This window comes from Lissotriton helveticus, chromosome 10 (genome assembly GCF_964261635.1).
Source record: "Lissotriton helveticus chromosome 10, aLisHel1.1, whole genome shotgun sequence".
NCBI lineage: Eukaryota > Metazoa > Chordata > Amphibia > Caudata > Salamandridae > Lissotriton > Lissotriton helveticus.
This window is the reverse complement of record NC_136071.1, coordinates 470320356-470337285: the sequence shown is the minus strand read 5'-3', so window position 1 is coordinate 470337285 and position 16930 is coordinate 470320356.

Genomic DNA, 16930 nt, shown 5'->3' with positions numbered 1-16930 from the left:
CCCTGCAGACATGGGGGCCTGTTGGGAGTTGTAGTGCTGGACCCACCGTCACCCCCACCCTCACCCTCCCTGTAGACATAGGGGCCTGTTGGGAGTTGTAGTGCTGGGACCACGCTCACCCCCACCCTCACCCTCCCTGTAGACATGGGGGCCTGTTGGGAGTTGTAGTGCTGGACCCACCCTCACCCTCCCTGTAGACATGGGGGCCTGTTGGGAGTTGTAGTGCTGGACCCAACCTCACCCCCACCCTCACCCTCCCTGTAGACATGGGGGCCTGTTGGGAGTTGTAGTGCTGGACCCACCCCCACCCTCACCCTCCCTGTAGACATGGGGGCCTGTTAGGAGTTGTAGTGCTGAATCCACCCCCACACCCACCCTCACCCTCCCTGTAGACATTGGGGCCTGTTGGGAGTTGTGGTGCTGGACCCACCCTCACCCTCCCTGTAGACATGGGGGCCTGTTGGGAGTTGTAGTGCTGGACCCAACCTCACCCCACCCTCACCCTCCCTGTAGACATGGGGGCCTGTTGGGAGTTTTAGTACTGGACCCACCCCCACCCTCACCCTCCCTGTAGACATGGGGGCCTGTTGGGAGTTGTAGTACTGGACCCACCCTTACCCTCCCTGTAGACATGGGGGCCGGTTGGGAGTTGTAGTGCTGGAACCACCCTCACCCTCCCTGTAGACATGGGAGCCTGTTGGGAGTTGTAGTGCTGGACCCACCCTCACCCCCACCCTCACCCTCCCTGTAGACATTGGGGCCTGTTGGGAGTTGTAGTGCTGGACCCACCCTCACCCTCCCTGTAGACATGGGGGCCTGTTGGGAGTTGTAGTGCTGGACCCACCCTCACCCACACCCTCACCCTCCCTGTAGACATTGGGGCCTGTTGGGAGTTGTAGTGCTGGACCCACCCTCACCCTCCCTGTAGACATGGGGGCCTGTTGGGAGTTGTAGTGCTGGACCCAACCTCACCCCCACCCTCACCCTCCCTGTAGACATGGGGGCCTGTTGGAAGTTGTAGTGCTGGACCCACCCTCACCCTCCCTGTAGACATTGGGGCCTGTTGGGAGTTGTAGTGCTGGACCCACCCTCACCCTCCCTGTAGACATGGGGGCCTGTTGGGAGTTGTAGTGCTGGACCCAACCTCGCCCCCACCCCCACCCTCCCTGTAGACATGGGGGCCTGTTGGAAGTTATAGTGCTGGACCCACCCCCACCCTCACCCTCCCTGTAGACATGGGGGCCTGTTGGGAGTTGTAGTGCTGGACCCACCCCCACACCCACCCTCACCCTCCCTGTAGACATTGGGGCCTGTTGGGAGTTGTGGTGTTAGCTGCTTGACCACATGCAAGCCTGGGAACGTAGGAGGCTGCATTTGTGGTTGATCATAGTGGGTGCATTTGTGCCCTGGCCTTCACATTTGGGTGACTGTGTGGTCTAAATGCATGGATTCGAGCCTGGGAGATATGTCTTAGCTGTTATGCAAGGCAGAACATGACAGTGTGATAGTTGTCATTGGTTTGTACTTACCAGCCTCAACTCCCTCTTCTATTCCTTCCAGACTCTCAGGGTGCAGTATGCCTAGCACCTTCTCCTCCCATTCGGCGTATGGTATTTGCTCCGCGGGACCGCCACCGCCAGTGTCGTGTGCCCGCAGGTGGTTCTTGGACCTGATGCCTTTCACCCTTGCCTTGAGGTTGTGTCACCACCTCTGGATGTCATGTTTGGTGCGTGGCACAGTCCCTGAAGCATTGACTGTGGTCACTATCCTGTCCCACATAGTGGTTTTAGTTGCCAAGGTAGTCTACTGCACTAGTGTTCCAAACTAATGTGGTTCCACACGGATGATTTCATCCACCATGACCTTCAACTCACTCTCTGTGAACTTGGGGTTTTTCTTGGGTGCCATGGTGTGTGATGTGCAAGGTGTTGGTGGTGTGGGGTGTGCAGGTGTGTGGTATGTAGGGATGATGTTGTGGGGGTTGTGTGGTGGGTATGTTGGTGTGCAGGTTGTATGTGTGTTCGTGTGTGTCTGTTGTGTGTGATGTTCTGCCTCTTTCTTCCAGCTGTGCTGTGATGCAAAGGATTGTGGTAATGGGAGGGATTCCTTTTATACTCTGTGTGGTGCTTGTGTCCCAATGGTTTTTAGCAGTCAGGTGTTCTGTGGGTGTGGTGACTTGGGTGCTCTTGTTTGTGCTGGGGGGGTGTCATTGCGACGTGTAGTTGTTGGGGGTGGGTGTTCCAGGTGGGTATGTGTCCTGTTTTTTGGGTTTTCTATTTACTTCCGTCCGCCATTTTTTAATCGGTTTGACGGCAGGAGTGATGTTCGTTTGGTCCTTCCGCTGTCATGCTCCATTTGTCGATGTTTTTTTTCTGCGGCGGTCGAGGATGGTGGTGAGTTCCGTTGGGATGGCGGGGTTATCCTAATCGTGCTCCCGGAGCCTCCACAGGTCTGGCGGCGGTTGGGCCTGTTTCCGCAGTCATAGCGTCCGCGTTGGACGGTGTTTCTGTGGTTACGGCCACGTGCGGCGGTCTTTGATGTGATCCGTCTGCCGCGGTCGGTGTGTGATGACAGAAATATCCTAATCGCACCCGCGGTTTATCCGCGGTGTGGTCGGGAGTATATTTGCCGCGACCATGGCGGTCAGACCAGTTTCTGCCCGCCATCGTAATCGACGTCTATGTTTGAGACCATGCTTACCTCATCAATAATCAGAAGTTTCATTTTCTTTAGCACTCTTGAAACTTCAAATCAAGCTTTTCCAGAGAGTTTATTATATTCCAATTTATTTTCATGTTCTACAGGTAGCATTAGTAAACAATGTAATGTGATTCCTTTAATGATGTGTGCTGCCAACCCAGTTTCGAGCAGTTATAACACAAGACAAATGTGAGTTAGATGTTTTCTGTACATAACTGGTCAATGCTTTAATTAAAGAAAGTTTTTCCTGTTCCTGCTTAACCACTGACATATATTCAGATAGGTTGAAATGATGTGCATTCTTTCTTTTCATGAAGAAATCCATGGTCAATCTGTTGTCTCACTTGCTGATATATTTCTTTCTGTTCAACATTTAGTTGTTCTTCCAAGTTTCCTAAGTCCATAATATCTTCTTGAGCTTGATGCATTGCTGTTTCCACTTCATTCATGGCGATTGCCACTTCATTTTCAAGAATTGGTTGTCCTAGTGGATCTTGACTCAGGGGAACAGAACTTTGACTGTCTTGAGAACTGCCTCTAGCAATCTCAACTGCAATAGTAGCTTCTTGATCAATTTCATTGTTCAACATATTGAGATAATTTTGAAAAACTGTACATTCTATGGTATCTTTACAAGCATTGAAGGAATCTTCATAGCGCTGAAATTCTCCAAGTAATTCCAATTCTGTACGTCACGATTTGAAGAGTTGCAAAAGTGCTACATAGTAAAATTCCCTTTTATCAGAAGTATCATAACTCAACAAACACTATTACAACCAGGCGCACTATTAAATATTCGGGCAAAGTTAACAATCACTAAAATTGGGTAGTGCTTCAAAGGGTGGAGAGGTTGGTTCCCAAACAACCCCACAAATACCCACAAAGTGGGCACAACCTGAAATAAAAACAATTCCTCCCTGAGCACTAAAATAGTAAACAAAACAATATATGTAAGTAATTGAATTCCTTAGTAAGTCCATATATTTTGATTGTAGGTATAGTCGTGTTTGGTTAAAGTATTCCCAGTTCAAAGGAAATCCTTCTTCAAATTATAATTCATCATATATCCAGAACAATTGTAAATACAGGCGTGTTTAATTGAAGTATTCGCAGTTCAAAGCAGGTCCTAATTCAAATAAGTTCATCACATATCCAATAGGTCACCAAATCCAACAGAATTCTTCTTTCATTGAAATTATATACAGGTCCAAAGTACAGCCATATACTCCAAAAAGAGCAGTCAACACGTGTTTCGCCATGCACTTTTTAGTGCATCATGACTTCATCAGGGCTGCAACCCAAAATAAATAACATGAGAACATTGTACCTCTATATGTTTAGCTGTATCTAGATATATTTTAACACTAGGACCTAGGTCTAAAGTCAAGTTTATAAAAAGATAAGGATAAAGTCAAAGTCCCAAATCACCCATAGTGATACCATGGAAAATATAAGAGAAACAAGTAAAAAAGTTCTGTAGTGAATCGATCACCCTGGTGCACACAGAACCCAAGAGAGAAGTAGAGATACTAAAGGTTAAAATTAATAAAATCACCTTCCATATCAATATTCGTATTTGCTCCTTTGACAATCAATCCAACAAGTAAAAGTTTACCAACACTCTGTAAAAAAAGGAAACTGATTGTCCATAAGCTACTATTTTCACTACAACAATCTGACATCTTAATTCCATATTGCAGGACTATCCCTCAACATCACTAATAACGGTAATACATTCCTCTTCCGCAATTACTAAAGCAGGCTCCTGGTCCTTCTCATTCTCCAAGTGGGTCTAGATCACCTAGTAAAAGAACTCAAATATGATGCCCCCTTTCACGTACCTATTATAATACTCCTGCTTCAAAATTCACTTGCAGTATATACATTATACTTATTATTAGAATATGGTCCTATTATTCCAATTAATTTTTGTCATTCATTGCTTTATACCTTACCTAGAAGTTATCCCAAAACATTTCCTGTACCAATAGCAAATTCTCTCAAAACTTCCTTGGTATGTCGATAACTTTAAATTATAACGTCATTTCTGTAAGGCAAAGGGATATTTACCCCCATTGTAAGTAATGCATCCCCAAATCCTCTTTATGTCCGTATTCTCTGTTATACCACTCCTCTCACCTTAATTCAATATTCTTCAAGTCTCAAAATCCGTGAAGTCTTCCGGTACTCACAAGTACGTGATCTGTAAGAGAACATAGGTAATGCCTTCAAAATAAATCTGACTCTCATCATAACACCACTAATATTTAACATCTCATACCAAGGAAACCTCAAACTTTAACTCACCAACTACCGACCTATCCGTCCCTAAGGCAGTATCTATTTCAGCTTGCGTACTACTCGTGCGTTATTTTGACATCCGTTTTATACGAATAGTCCCTGTGAGCGCCATGTTTGAGGATGTTCGTAAATACTTCAAACCTAGAAATCGCTACTATCGTCCTAAATCCACTATTTCTTATTATTTATCACCGCCCCTACACTACCAGTAACATTTATCAAGTTTCACACATCAGTTTTATATATTTCCTGGTCATATTTTACGTTCGTACAAACAGACTCCGTCTTCCATTTCTAGTATGCATGCAGCCGTATCTAGAGTAATCCATCACTGTAATACCTTTCTACATTGGAAAATATCTTATACCGCTAGGTATTCACTCCTCTTTATCCTTGAACAGAGTAATTGCAACTCAAGTAGGAACCAACAATTTGTTTTGTATTTAATAAAATGGAAACAGTACCGACCGTTACGGCCGGCCTATATCGAACCCGCAACCTCTAGTATAAGTTGCAAAAACATAACCACTGCAACACACAGTTATATCTCCTCAAGCAAAGCTACAATCTTTCTTTCTAACTAAGTTTAATAATCACCTTCTGTCATCCAATTCTAATATGTATGCTGCTGTCCCTCGCAGAAAAGAGCTATTAGTTACTATAGTACCTTTCAGCTTCATACAAAATCTGAAACCACTTATATTTAGCTCATCTTTTTCCATAAACTCAATTATTGCCACTTACATTACGAACCTAAAAAAGTTTTTCATGTTTGTTTTAACCTAAATGACACTGACAATGGCTGCCGGCCAGTATCGAACCCGCAACCTATGTAATAAAGGGCAAAGTCATGACCACTGCCCCACATGATCATCTCTCGTAAATCACAGCTACATATATTCTTAACTAGGAAAAAATCACTACAAAGTCACTACTTGGACTAATATTCACACACTGTTGACATAAATATAAAGGAAAGAACCATCACCTTATTAGATTATGATCATCTAGAAATTAGGATCGGAGTAGGAAGGAAAGGAAGAATAGTCCGAACATATATATTGTAATCCTAAACATGGGCACGAAGATAAAACATATAATTCTTTGAAATATGAAACGCATTGCATACCAGCAAACAATATTTACTATACATCCCTTATACAGTGAACTCCTTAGGACTAATACTAGCATCAACCTCTCAAACATAAAAACTTGATCAAATTAATTTTTACAATTCAAAAACATTTCTTATGCAGGCATTTGGATAGTAATATTCTCATATTAAACCTTATTATCTAATTCTAGCATCTGCCTGTTTATCGTAATCACAATTTAAATTCATTTCTACATCACTTGTATGGCATTTTGTGTATATTCCACAAATATTCACCATTTACAGTATACATTTTTCAATCTCATTGACCTAAAAAATATACCAAATTCTGTATCATAATTCAACCCAGTTCAACTGCTTTTAAGTTCATAATCCACATAGCCTCTTTCTGTCTCAATTTAAGAATCCTGTTACCACCGCTCCTATCCAATTTGACATGTTCAATTCCACGGTAGCTAAATTTATGGTTATTACTGTCCTCGCAATTTTGCACCACATGTGCTGAGATTGGGTACCATGTGTCCCCATTCTTCTATGCTCGAAAATGTTCCACCATCCTGTCTTTTAGCCATCTGATAGTACTTCCTACGTACATTTTAGTACAGATACAGACAGTGACATATGCAACAAAAGCCGTATCACAGTTAATAAATGAGTCAATTGTGTACATCCCTGTATCATTGTAATTAAAAATCTTGATTTTCTTCACTGCCCACTTGCATGAGCTACATCTTCCACAACAATAGAAGCCCTTGAGTTGATTGCCGAGCCAGTTGTCATTTAGCATTATTCTGGGGTAACTAGGACTCAAAATATTAGACAGTGTAACTCCTTTCCTAAAGGTAATGCTCGGTTTATCATTCAGAAATGGTGAAATGTCTTTATCATTTTTTAGAAGATGCCAGTATTTGTCAAGTATTGAATATAACTTATGACTCCCATCTCCAAAATTAGTGATTACTCTAATTTTCTCTATCTTATCCTCCAACGTACAAGATGTTTTCTTTATTTTGAGAGTATCTACTCTCTTCAGTTTCTGTACCCTTGATTTGGCTTGATCAATAGTTCTCTTACTGTATCCCCTATCTCTAAAGCTGGATACCATATCCTCCAAGTTAGTCTCAAAGTCTCGTTGTTGTGAACAATCTCTGCGTGCCCTTAACATTTCCAAAAATTGGATTGCGTTAATCTGACTCTTTGGGTGACAGCTTCCTGCATGTAGTAGAGCATTACAACTAGTCTCTTTGCGAAACATCCAACTGCATACTTTGTCCCTCTCAACAAACAGTTCAATATCCAAAAACGTTAAGTGATCCAAATCATGATGAGTTGTAAATTTCATGTTAACATCATTAGTGTTCAAGTAATTAAAGTAGTCATGAAGTTCACCCTCTGTCCCTCTCCAAATAAAGAGGCAGTCATCTATAAACCACACCCAATAGTAGATGTGATCAATCCATGTACTGCCCTTAGGGCCCCAGATCTACTTCACCTCAAACCACCCCATAAATAGGTTGGCAAAAGATGGAGGGAATCTGGAACCCATGACAGTTCCAAGTTTTTGCCTGTACCACTTGTCTTCAAATAAAAAGAGGTTATTTTCTAAAACTATCATCGTCATATCCAATAGCATTCTAGAATGCTCATAATGTTCTGCTGGTCTCTTGTTAAGAAAACTCTCCATTGCCTTTAATCCCAGTTGATGTTCTATGTTTGTATAAAGGGAGATTACATCAAGTGTAGCCAATATCATCCCTAGTTCTCAAACAATGTCACTCATCAGGTTCAATATATGCTTAGTGTCCTCAATGTGAGAGGGCAAATTCTGCACGTATGGTCTTATGTATAAATCAATGAATTGTGAAAGTTTTTCTGTGGGTCCCCCAATCCCCGAAATAATTGGTCTTCATGGTAGTTTTTTCCTATTCTTGTGGATCTTAGTAAACTGTACAGGCAAGGAGATCTAGGGAAATCCACTTTAAGATACACATATTCATCATATTCCAGTAAGGTGTGGTCATACCATTCTTTAAGTTTGCAATTAATCATGTTTGACACTGTCTGTAAAGGATTTGTTGTCACTCGTTCATATTATTTGTCATTGTTAAGTTGAGATAAAATTTCCTCATTATAGTCACCCTTGTCCATCACAACGATGTTTCCACCCTTGTCTGCCATTCTAATAATTAGATCTTGTTTAGCAGTCAAAGTTTTCAAAGCTTCCCTCTCTTTCCTCGTCAAATTCCCCCTGCTGTTATATCTTTTACCAATTTTATCTTTATCTATCAATCTGTATATCCAGATTAACCGCCTTGTAGAAGGAATCTATCATATTACCCGTTGACAGTTGTGGAGTCCATCTGGACTTGTTTTTAAGTCCACTACCTACACTAGCGCTCTGATTAATCTCCAGGTCTTCGAGTAATTTAGAAATCATAACGGGATCTTACTCATTCTCTGTTAGTGACAAGAGTAATCTGGTGTTGCAGATCTCTTGAATTGTCAAGCTATTTAGTTCTGGTATTACATCAGCACATTTCAATTTAGGTGGTTGGTTTGCAAAATATTTCTTTAATTTAAGCATTCTTGCAAATTTATACACATCAATTTTGGTCTTATACCAATCAACTTTTGCAGGCGGACAAAAACCCAAACCTTTCTTCAATACTGATAACATATCTGCAGACAACTCTGACGAGGAAAGATTAATAATCTCAATTTCATTAGTATTCTCAGTTTGTGTACTCAATTCTTCCAAGAACGGGTCCTCATTCCTTATTTTACTTTTTCTTCTTCCTTTCCCTCTTGTCCCTCTCTTTGTCTTTGTCCTCCTGTATCCCAAAATCTCCCCCCTATTTCTCGATTTCCTATTCGCATTCGTCGTACCTCCTGTGAAAAAACATTTTCTTCTATTGCGGCTGCACATGAATCACCTGTATCCTCATTCTCACTACTGGAGATATTACTTGAAGAGAAATGTATATCACTAGTGCTCAATCTATCACCTTTCTTGTTGGAAACCAAATCTTTGTTAATCAGATAGTTAAATCGTCATGCAAACGTAAAGACACAACCAACTTTATAGTCATTTTCATCACGTTTTAATTTTCTTGCATTCCTTCTCTTTATGTCTGCTTGTAAATTAGTCAAAATTTCATCCAATATTGTGTAATTCTTAACTGTAGGTTTGGGCAAGTTAAGCTGTTTAATCTCATCCTCACAAGTTTGGATTTCAATCAAGAGTTTGGCTATTTTTCTCTCTGTATTTTCTATCAATATGTTGATCAGATTTTTGGAACTGTTAGTCAATTCCTTTTCCCAAAGATCTAAAAGATCTGGTTCCAAATCTTCATAATTTGAAGAAGGATTTCCTTTGAACTGGTAATACTTTCACCAAACACAGCTGTACCTACAATCGAAATACTTGGACTTACTAAGGAATTAAATTACTTACATATATTATTTTGTTTACTATTTTAGTGCGAAGGGAGGAATTGTTTTTTATATCAGAAGTATCACACCTCAGTTTTCTGTGATTAATCAAATTTCCTTTCCTTTGTTTCACCAAACATCCTTTGGAACCAATGACTGCATATTTTCCTTCATTTATGTTTTCTGTAGTATTCCTTTTAAAAGTGTAGTATTGCAGTACTTCATAGAGACATATGTTCTCAAGATGATAAATTCTATTTGGATAATATGTGTTCAACATGTTTGTTTTGGCAATATCTGTACTTTCCGGGTTTTTTTTGCTAAATAGTTGATTTCTTGTACAGATTTAAATACTCGATTTCGCGTTGCAGCAAGACCTAGACTCACCCAAATGATTCTTCTATATTTTTAGTATAAACTTGCAGATGAAAGCCGATCAGAGCATTCATACGCTCCAATTTCTTGATGGGATAACATCTTCAAACTGAAACTGTCCAATTTTTTTACTAAGACTCTTCTCTTGAGAAATTTCTTCCCACATTTCTTTTAACTCCGTCTTTTCTGATTTTGTTATATAAGATGTCACATATCGGGCAACAGCAATGGAATTATCCGCAACATACTGAATATCCATATTAGCATTCCACATTGAGAGAATAACTGGATTATAATCATTGATATATTTGGATTCTTCACTTCTTCTCCAATTGTATGTATTTTTGGGAGATTTTCTAGTGATGGTATGTCTCACAGCTGACATAAAACTGTTTACTCTTCCTTTGGATATAGCAGGACGTGGAAATCCAAAACGACATTTGGTATAAAACTTTTCCTTAGACTTGTACTTTCGTCAACAGTATTTTCCACATCGATGACTTTGGAATGGTAGGACTTGTTGCCTTAAGGTGTTTTCGTCTGTTCTTTTAGGTATAGCACATGTGAGGTATTCTTCAATATAACACAAAACAGTCTCTTCCGAATCAGTTCCGAATTTGGGTGCATCCTTGATCCATATCAGCATATGTATATGAGGAGCACCTCTAGCTTGATACTCCTGTCTCCAAAAGAAATCAACTACTTATCCAAGAGGAAGATTCTTTTTATTGCAGATAAAAGACATCATAGCTTCAAATCCAGTGGCGGCTGGTGACATTTTAAAATGGTGAGGCGTGAAATAAATAGTCGTACTGCACAGTGGCGAGCGAGAGTAGAGAGCGAGCCCGAACAGAATTTGAAAAAATAGTGGACAAATTGTGCATTTTCAAGCAAATTTGAGAAAGCAGGAAGGTTAATCAGGTGCTTATGTCTAGGAACTCTCAAAGATGCGGGTCTTATGTATTTACTAGGGCTAATAGTAATGTGTATCCTTCTGGGTGTTATATATCCTTTACTAAAAACTGAGAAGCACAGTCGGCAATAAACAGTGCAACAATGCTGAAGAGGGGTACCACTCTCCCTCTAAAAGTGAGCCCTGAGTAGACATGAGGGGAGAGGGTTCAGCAAAATCCAGTATTAGTGGGATTGAAGGTATTCCTGCATCAGGCAACAGGCCTGACCTGTGCAGTATTAACCAGGCGCGTAACAGCAGCAAAAGAAAAAGACACGTTGCTTTTGAACACTGCAGCCTAGCCAGTGGAAATATATACAAAAAACAAGTGGTTATGCAGATCTAACTTTCTTTTATGCCTCCCACCCTTGTTAGCGGGAAGAGCTGGGGAGAGTCAGCAGATGAATGAGGGAAGAAAAGGATTTATTTTTATCTTACAAATTATGATGTATTGGGTGGTGGTAGCTCCTGTTTGTTGCTGGATTTGAACAGGGAAGGGTGTCAGGATGTAATGCCACATTTCTTTAACATAGAAATCACAAATGCACACATATATGCAGACAGAGCAATGCTCCTACAAACATCCATGTACACAAAGACCGACACACCTGCTGGCAGCCACACACGCATCCCAACAGGGCCACAGGATCCCATACACCAAGAACAACCCAAAGCTATACACAGTCAGAACACACACATATAGACCGAAATAATATACACAAGACTGATATCAAATGTCTTAATCTAGACAATCATCCCACTAAAACTTTTGATGTTCCCTAAAGATAACCTGCTTGCTTTCCTTGCCATGAGCTTGGTCTTTCTAAAAGTTAATTAGCATAACTGAAACTACATTTTAAACACTGAGATCAAATACTATAATACTGTCATAAAATTATAATAAATAGGGTAACATCGTTGTTCTTCTAGTCTGGTATGATTCTGACTACAATATTATTTTCTAAATCATCAAGTCAAATAGAGAGAAAAAACACTTTGCAAGTCACAATTCTGAACAAAGCGCCTTCCATTGTTTCCCAGTGCCCACCATGAACTAATGATACACAAACTATTGCGCATATTAGGTATGGATAACATTTCATATGCTTGAAAAAGAGAATAAACATTATTTAGAAAGGTATCGAACCCAGTACTGAACTACGACGCAAAACGACAGGACCCTATCATGTCCCAGATCCTTAAAAGCCCAACAAATATTCCTTATTGAGATTATTCTTTTAAGCTGCACAGAATAGGAAACCAGACAGCTTTCATTCTGCTAAATGTTTCTTTCTACACTTTACCTGGTACTGACACTGCTTTCGTACTGGTAATTCACCATGGTTTTGGTTTAGTTGCAATGTTATCTGCCAAGGCTGCTTCAACTCCACTCAGGTTACTGGTCTGCTACTTTTCACCAAAAAATTATTCTGGCTGTTTTGCCCCTCCACCGCCTCGGTTGGTCTGGTCCTTTATTTTTCAGTGCCGTCATTACCTATGCTATACCAGCCTCCTGTTACTTTTTTTCCCTTTTTGCAATTCCCTATAAGTTTTAGTATGCATTACATGCTCAGGCCACATGTACATATTGGTCACCCAAAGTAAACGGCGCTGCTGCAAAACTTATTTTTATAACTACTTTAAATGCTGTTTAAACTTAATACTGGCTAGTACCACACCAGTGCATATCATGCATCATTAGAACAGAGCACGTTGACCCCGCATAAGCAGAGGCGGCACCTGTAACTTCAAACGGTGAGCCCCGACAACACCTTCACTCGATCACACACGTATGTGGGCCATAGAGATGCCCTTGTCTTATTTGATGACCCCGGCCCAGATCGAGAGCCACTCCTTTACAGAAGGCTGAACCATGCACGTGCTGTGGAGGAGACATCAGCCAGCTACCAGCGCCATTACCACAGCACCTTTTAGCAGCAGTGAAGAGAAAATGGCATCTTGAAAATGTGGGAAGTGCTGCTTCACAGGTCAGTAGGAGTGCTGGGAATACATCTGAGAGATTCAAATGTTTCCCCGAGACACCATTTTGAGCAGCCTCGATAACTGTGAATATTTCCACGAGGATCTCCCGATTTTGCCGTCAAGTGCTGAAGAAAGGAAATGTTGATGCTTAATGTATCTATATTCATTTTTAGTTGATTTGCAGAGCTTACACACAAAAGCCAATTTCCTGACAATGGTGTGATGATGTGCATGGAACGCTTTACTGAATAGTAAAACAAAAAACGTCCCTGCCTTTTCAAAGCCTCATCAAAAATCTTGAAAATGAGGCCAGGCCTCTGCTCTGGGCATGTGTGAACATTCCAGGGTGGCCCAAGCTTACAGGAACCTGCACAAGAACCCAAGACATTAAAGTTAAGCATGAAAAGTGGCAACAGAAAATGGGAGCTTTCATAGCACCGTCTCCGAGCTTACCCGTACAGTTCTCTTCCAATGGACTGGAAGTACAAGCAGTGTGTCTCCCTGAAATCGTGAAGATTGACAGGTGTGCAACCATGGGCTTTGCGGACAGATGAGTTCAGGGATTTTGAAAGGTTAAATGCGGTAAGTGTAGTTTATTTCTTACTGATTGTTTGTTTGCGCTTTTTTTGCAAGTGCACAGAAGAGATGAGCAAGGCCTGAAGACTGGCAGGTGAAAAACTTTCAGCTCGCATCAATTTTCTTGACCTTTTGGTGGGCCCCGAGCTGATGAGTCTGTGCTTAAGCTCTCCTCACACTCTCCTGCTGCCCGCATCACTGTTTACAGAGTGTGGAGTATACAGAGTGAATGGCACAGCATGTTCAGAAAGCGCCTGTTAAATAGAAGACTGGTGAGAGTAATTCAAATTAAAAAACGTACCTTCCTCGACCTCGACCTCCGGATCAGCAGCGCCTCCGCTTCAGCTCCTGCCTGCCGCTGATCCTGGACGCGTTTTGCCTCGGCAGCCTCCCTCCCCTAAGCCAATCACAACGCTGCCATGGCAGCTGTTGTTATTGGCGAGGGCAATGCCCCGGCCATGCCCTTTTCTCTATGTAGGCTGCATGCAGCAACCACATAGAGAAAAAGAAGGAGTGCGCATGACTGCTTTCTTCGGCCCTGGGGTCGACCAAACAGTCAGTACCCACAACAGTGGGTAAGCCACTCCCCTCCTGCCCTCGAGCGGGACCGTCCACCCGCCCTCCTACAACCAGGCACTTCTGCTTTCTCGCAATGTGAGAATCAGAAGCATAAAGTTGTCGTTTTTACCATTTTATGTTTCTGCCTTCTCGCACTGCGGCAAATCAGGGGGGCAACCACCCACGCCCTCAGGGAGGAGCCGCCACTGTTCAAACCTATGATTGAAATATCTGCATACATTAACAGGATCCAAAGAGCGCAATTCTCCAGGTGTCTTGTATTCAATATTTTTTACATTCGAATTTGCCTCTTGAAGAAATTTAAGTAAATCATCCCAAGCGTATTCAGCACAGCTTAGGGTAAGAAACCACTTAGGAGTTCCTAAGTTCCATAGCATACATTTAAGTTCTCAATGACGACGGTACCAATACTCATTAGTACCCCACTGACATGCCATCAAATAAATCAGCTGAGATTCTAAATGATCATCTCTGTGATGTACTTTATCCATGAATTCCTTTGCAGAAACATTTTGAAGATGTACTCCTTTTTTTAATATGTGGTTGACTGCATATGAAAGTCCAGACTAGTCACTCTCAAACAAAAGATGAAATATATATGGGATACATTGTCCAATCTTGGATCTTCTGCATACAATCTTGTTGTCCGATATTCAGATGCAGGAATCTGCACTGATCGTTCATCATATCGTCCACCTTTTCCAGTTGGAAACAGCTGCGGAAAACGACAAGCTTCCAAACTTTTTTCCCATACACTCATGGGAGTACCCTTTGCTATTTTCATTTGGAATAATTCAATAGTATTCCCCATTACTTCTTTTGACTGAAGAGGATGCACACTATAATGTTCATAGATTTCTTCACTTTTGGACATGTCCACTTTTTCAATTTGACCACTTGACGTTTCAGTATCAACTCCTAAACGTATTTCTTCTTCTTCCACATACACTTTCTCATTGTACTCCGTTTTTTTATAAAATATAATGTTGCCTTTTTCACTTTCCTAACATCCACTCACTCTTGCCAGATTTTCTTACTCTTAGTAGGAACACCATTAACTAGAATAACTAGTGGTTCACTTTCTACATTCTCTACACCAATAGATTCAATATGTTTATTTAAATCTAGAGGTAAATATACAACTCTTCCTTTTAATCCTCTCTGTAAATCCGTAGGAGGCATTTTACCTGTTTTAGGCTCCATACGAACAATACCCTGAAATGGGTGCACACATTGAATCAGAATAGACTCAGATGTATTTAAATCTATCAGTTCTGGAGGAATAGTTACCAACTCTAGATGATTATGGACAGCTCTAGCGGGCACTTTATTCTCGTCTAATTTGTTATAACAATATTTACAAATAGGATGACCGCCCGCCATCCTAATGGACCCCTTTGTGTCTTTTGAATGCAATTTCCTTTTATGTACATTTCTTTTCTTACTATTCTTTTTTGTTGTTGAGGTATTCTGTGTACTTTCCTCAATGTGCACACTGTTTGTAGGCTTTGAAAGTTTTTTAATACATTTTTTTGTTCTCTTATCGGAAGACTTATTCTTTTTCCCCACATGTTGTTGGTCATTCAATACTTGTTGTTGAATTTTCTTCAAATATTAATCAATTTTTTGTCCTTTTCTCTTTGCTGATTTTTTAGGCATGATATGTTTATTTTAATGATGATAACAGTATCTGTAAAATATACATATATATAAATTTATTTTAATAAATGTATAAAATATACTTTTCTATTACTAAACAAACCCATTGTATATACAAACCATTTAAGCACTTTATTTTGTAATCACTAATTGAAATTGGAATTGAAGGTGTGAAAGACAAGTGTGTAGGTGGTAAGAGGACTGCATGCGTAAAGGACAGGGGTTCGTATCAGTGCATGTGTTAAGGCCTGGGACATTGTATGAGTACTTGGGTACTGACTGAATGATTAGAGTACTGCAAGGAGAGTGCCTGGGTGAATGTATAAGTGTTTGGGTTTTGGCGCAGTGTTTAGATTAGTACATGGTGCTGGGTGGCTGACTGGAGGAGTGCATGGGGAGTGACAGGGTGTTTGCTGGAGTGTATAGGTACTGACTGGGTAATTGAAGATGTGAAAGACAAGTGTGTAGGTGGTTACAGGACTACATGCATAGTGGACGGGAGTTTGTACCAGTGCATGTGTTAAGGCCTGGGTCACTGCATGAGTACTTGGGTACTGACTGAATGATTAGAGTACTGCAAGGAGAGTGCCTGGGTGAATTTATATGTGTTTCTGTTTTGGCGCAGTGTTTGGATTAGTACATGGTGCTAGATGCCTGACTGGAGGAGTGCACGGGGAGTGAACGGGTGTTTGCTGGAGAGTATGGATACTGCTTGGGAAATTGAAGGTGTGAAAGAAAAGTGTGAAGGTGGTTAGAGGACTGCATGCACAGACTACAGGGGTTTGTAGCAGTGCATGTGTTAAGACCTGAGTCACTGCATGTCTACTTGGGTACTAACTGAATGATTAGAGAACTGCAAGGAGAGTGCCTGGGTGAATTTATAAGTGTTTGGGTTTTGGCGCAGTGTTTGGACTAGTACATGGTGCTGAATGTGTCATTGAAGGAATGCAAGGGGAGTGACAGGATGTTTGCTGTAGTGTATTGATACTGCCTGGGGAATTGAAAGTGTAAATGACAAGTGTGTAGGTGGTTAGAGGACTGCATGTGTAGTGGACAGAGATTTGCAGCAGTGCATGTGTTAAGGCCTGGGTCATTGCGTGAGTACTTGGGTAGTGACTGAATGATCGGAATGCTGCAAGGAGAGTGCCTGTGTGAATTTATAAGTGGTTGGGTTTTGGCACAATCAATGGATTAGTACATGGTGCTGAACAAGTCACTAGAGTAGTGCAAGGAGAGTGACAGGGTGTTTGCTAGTGTGT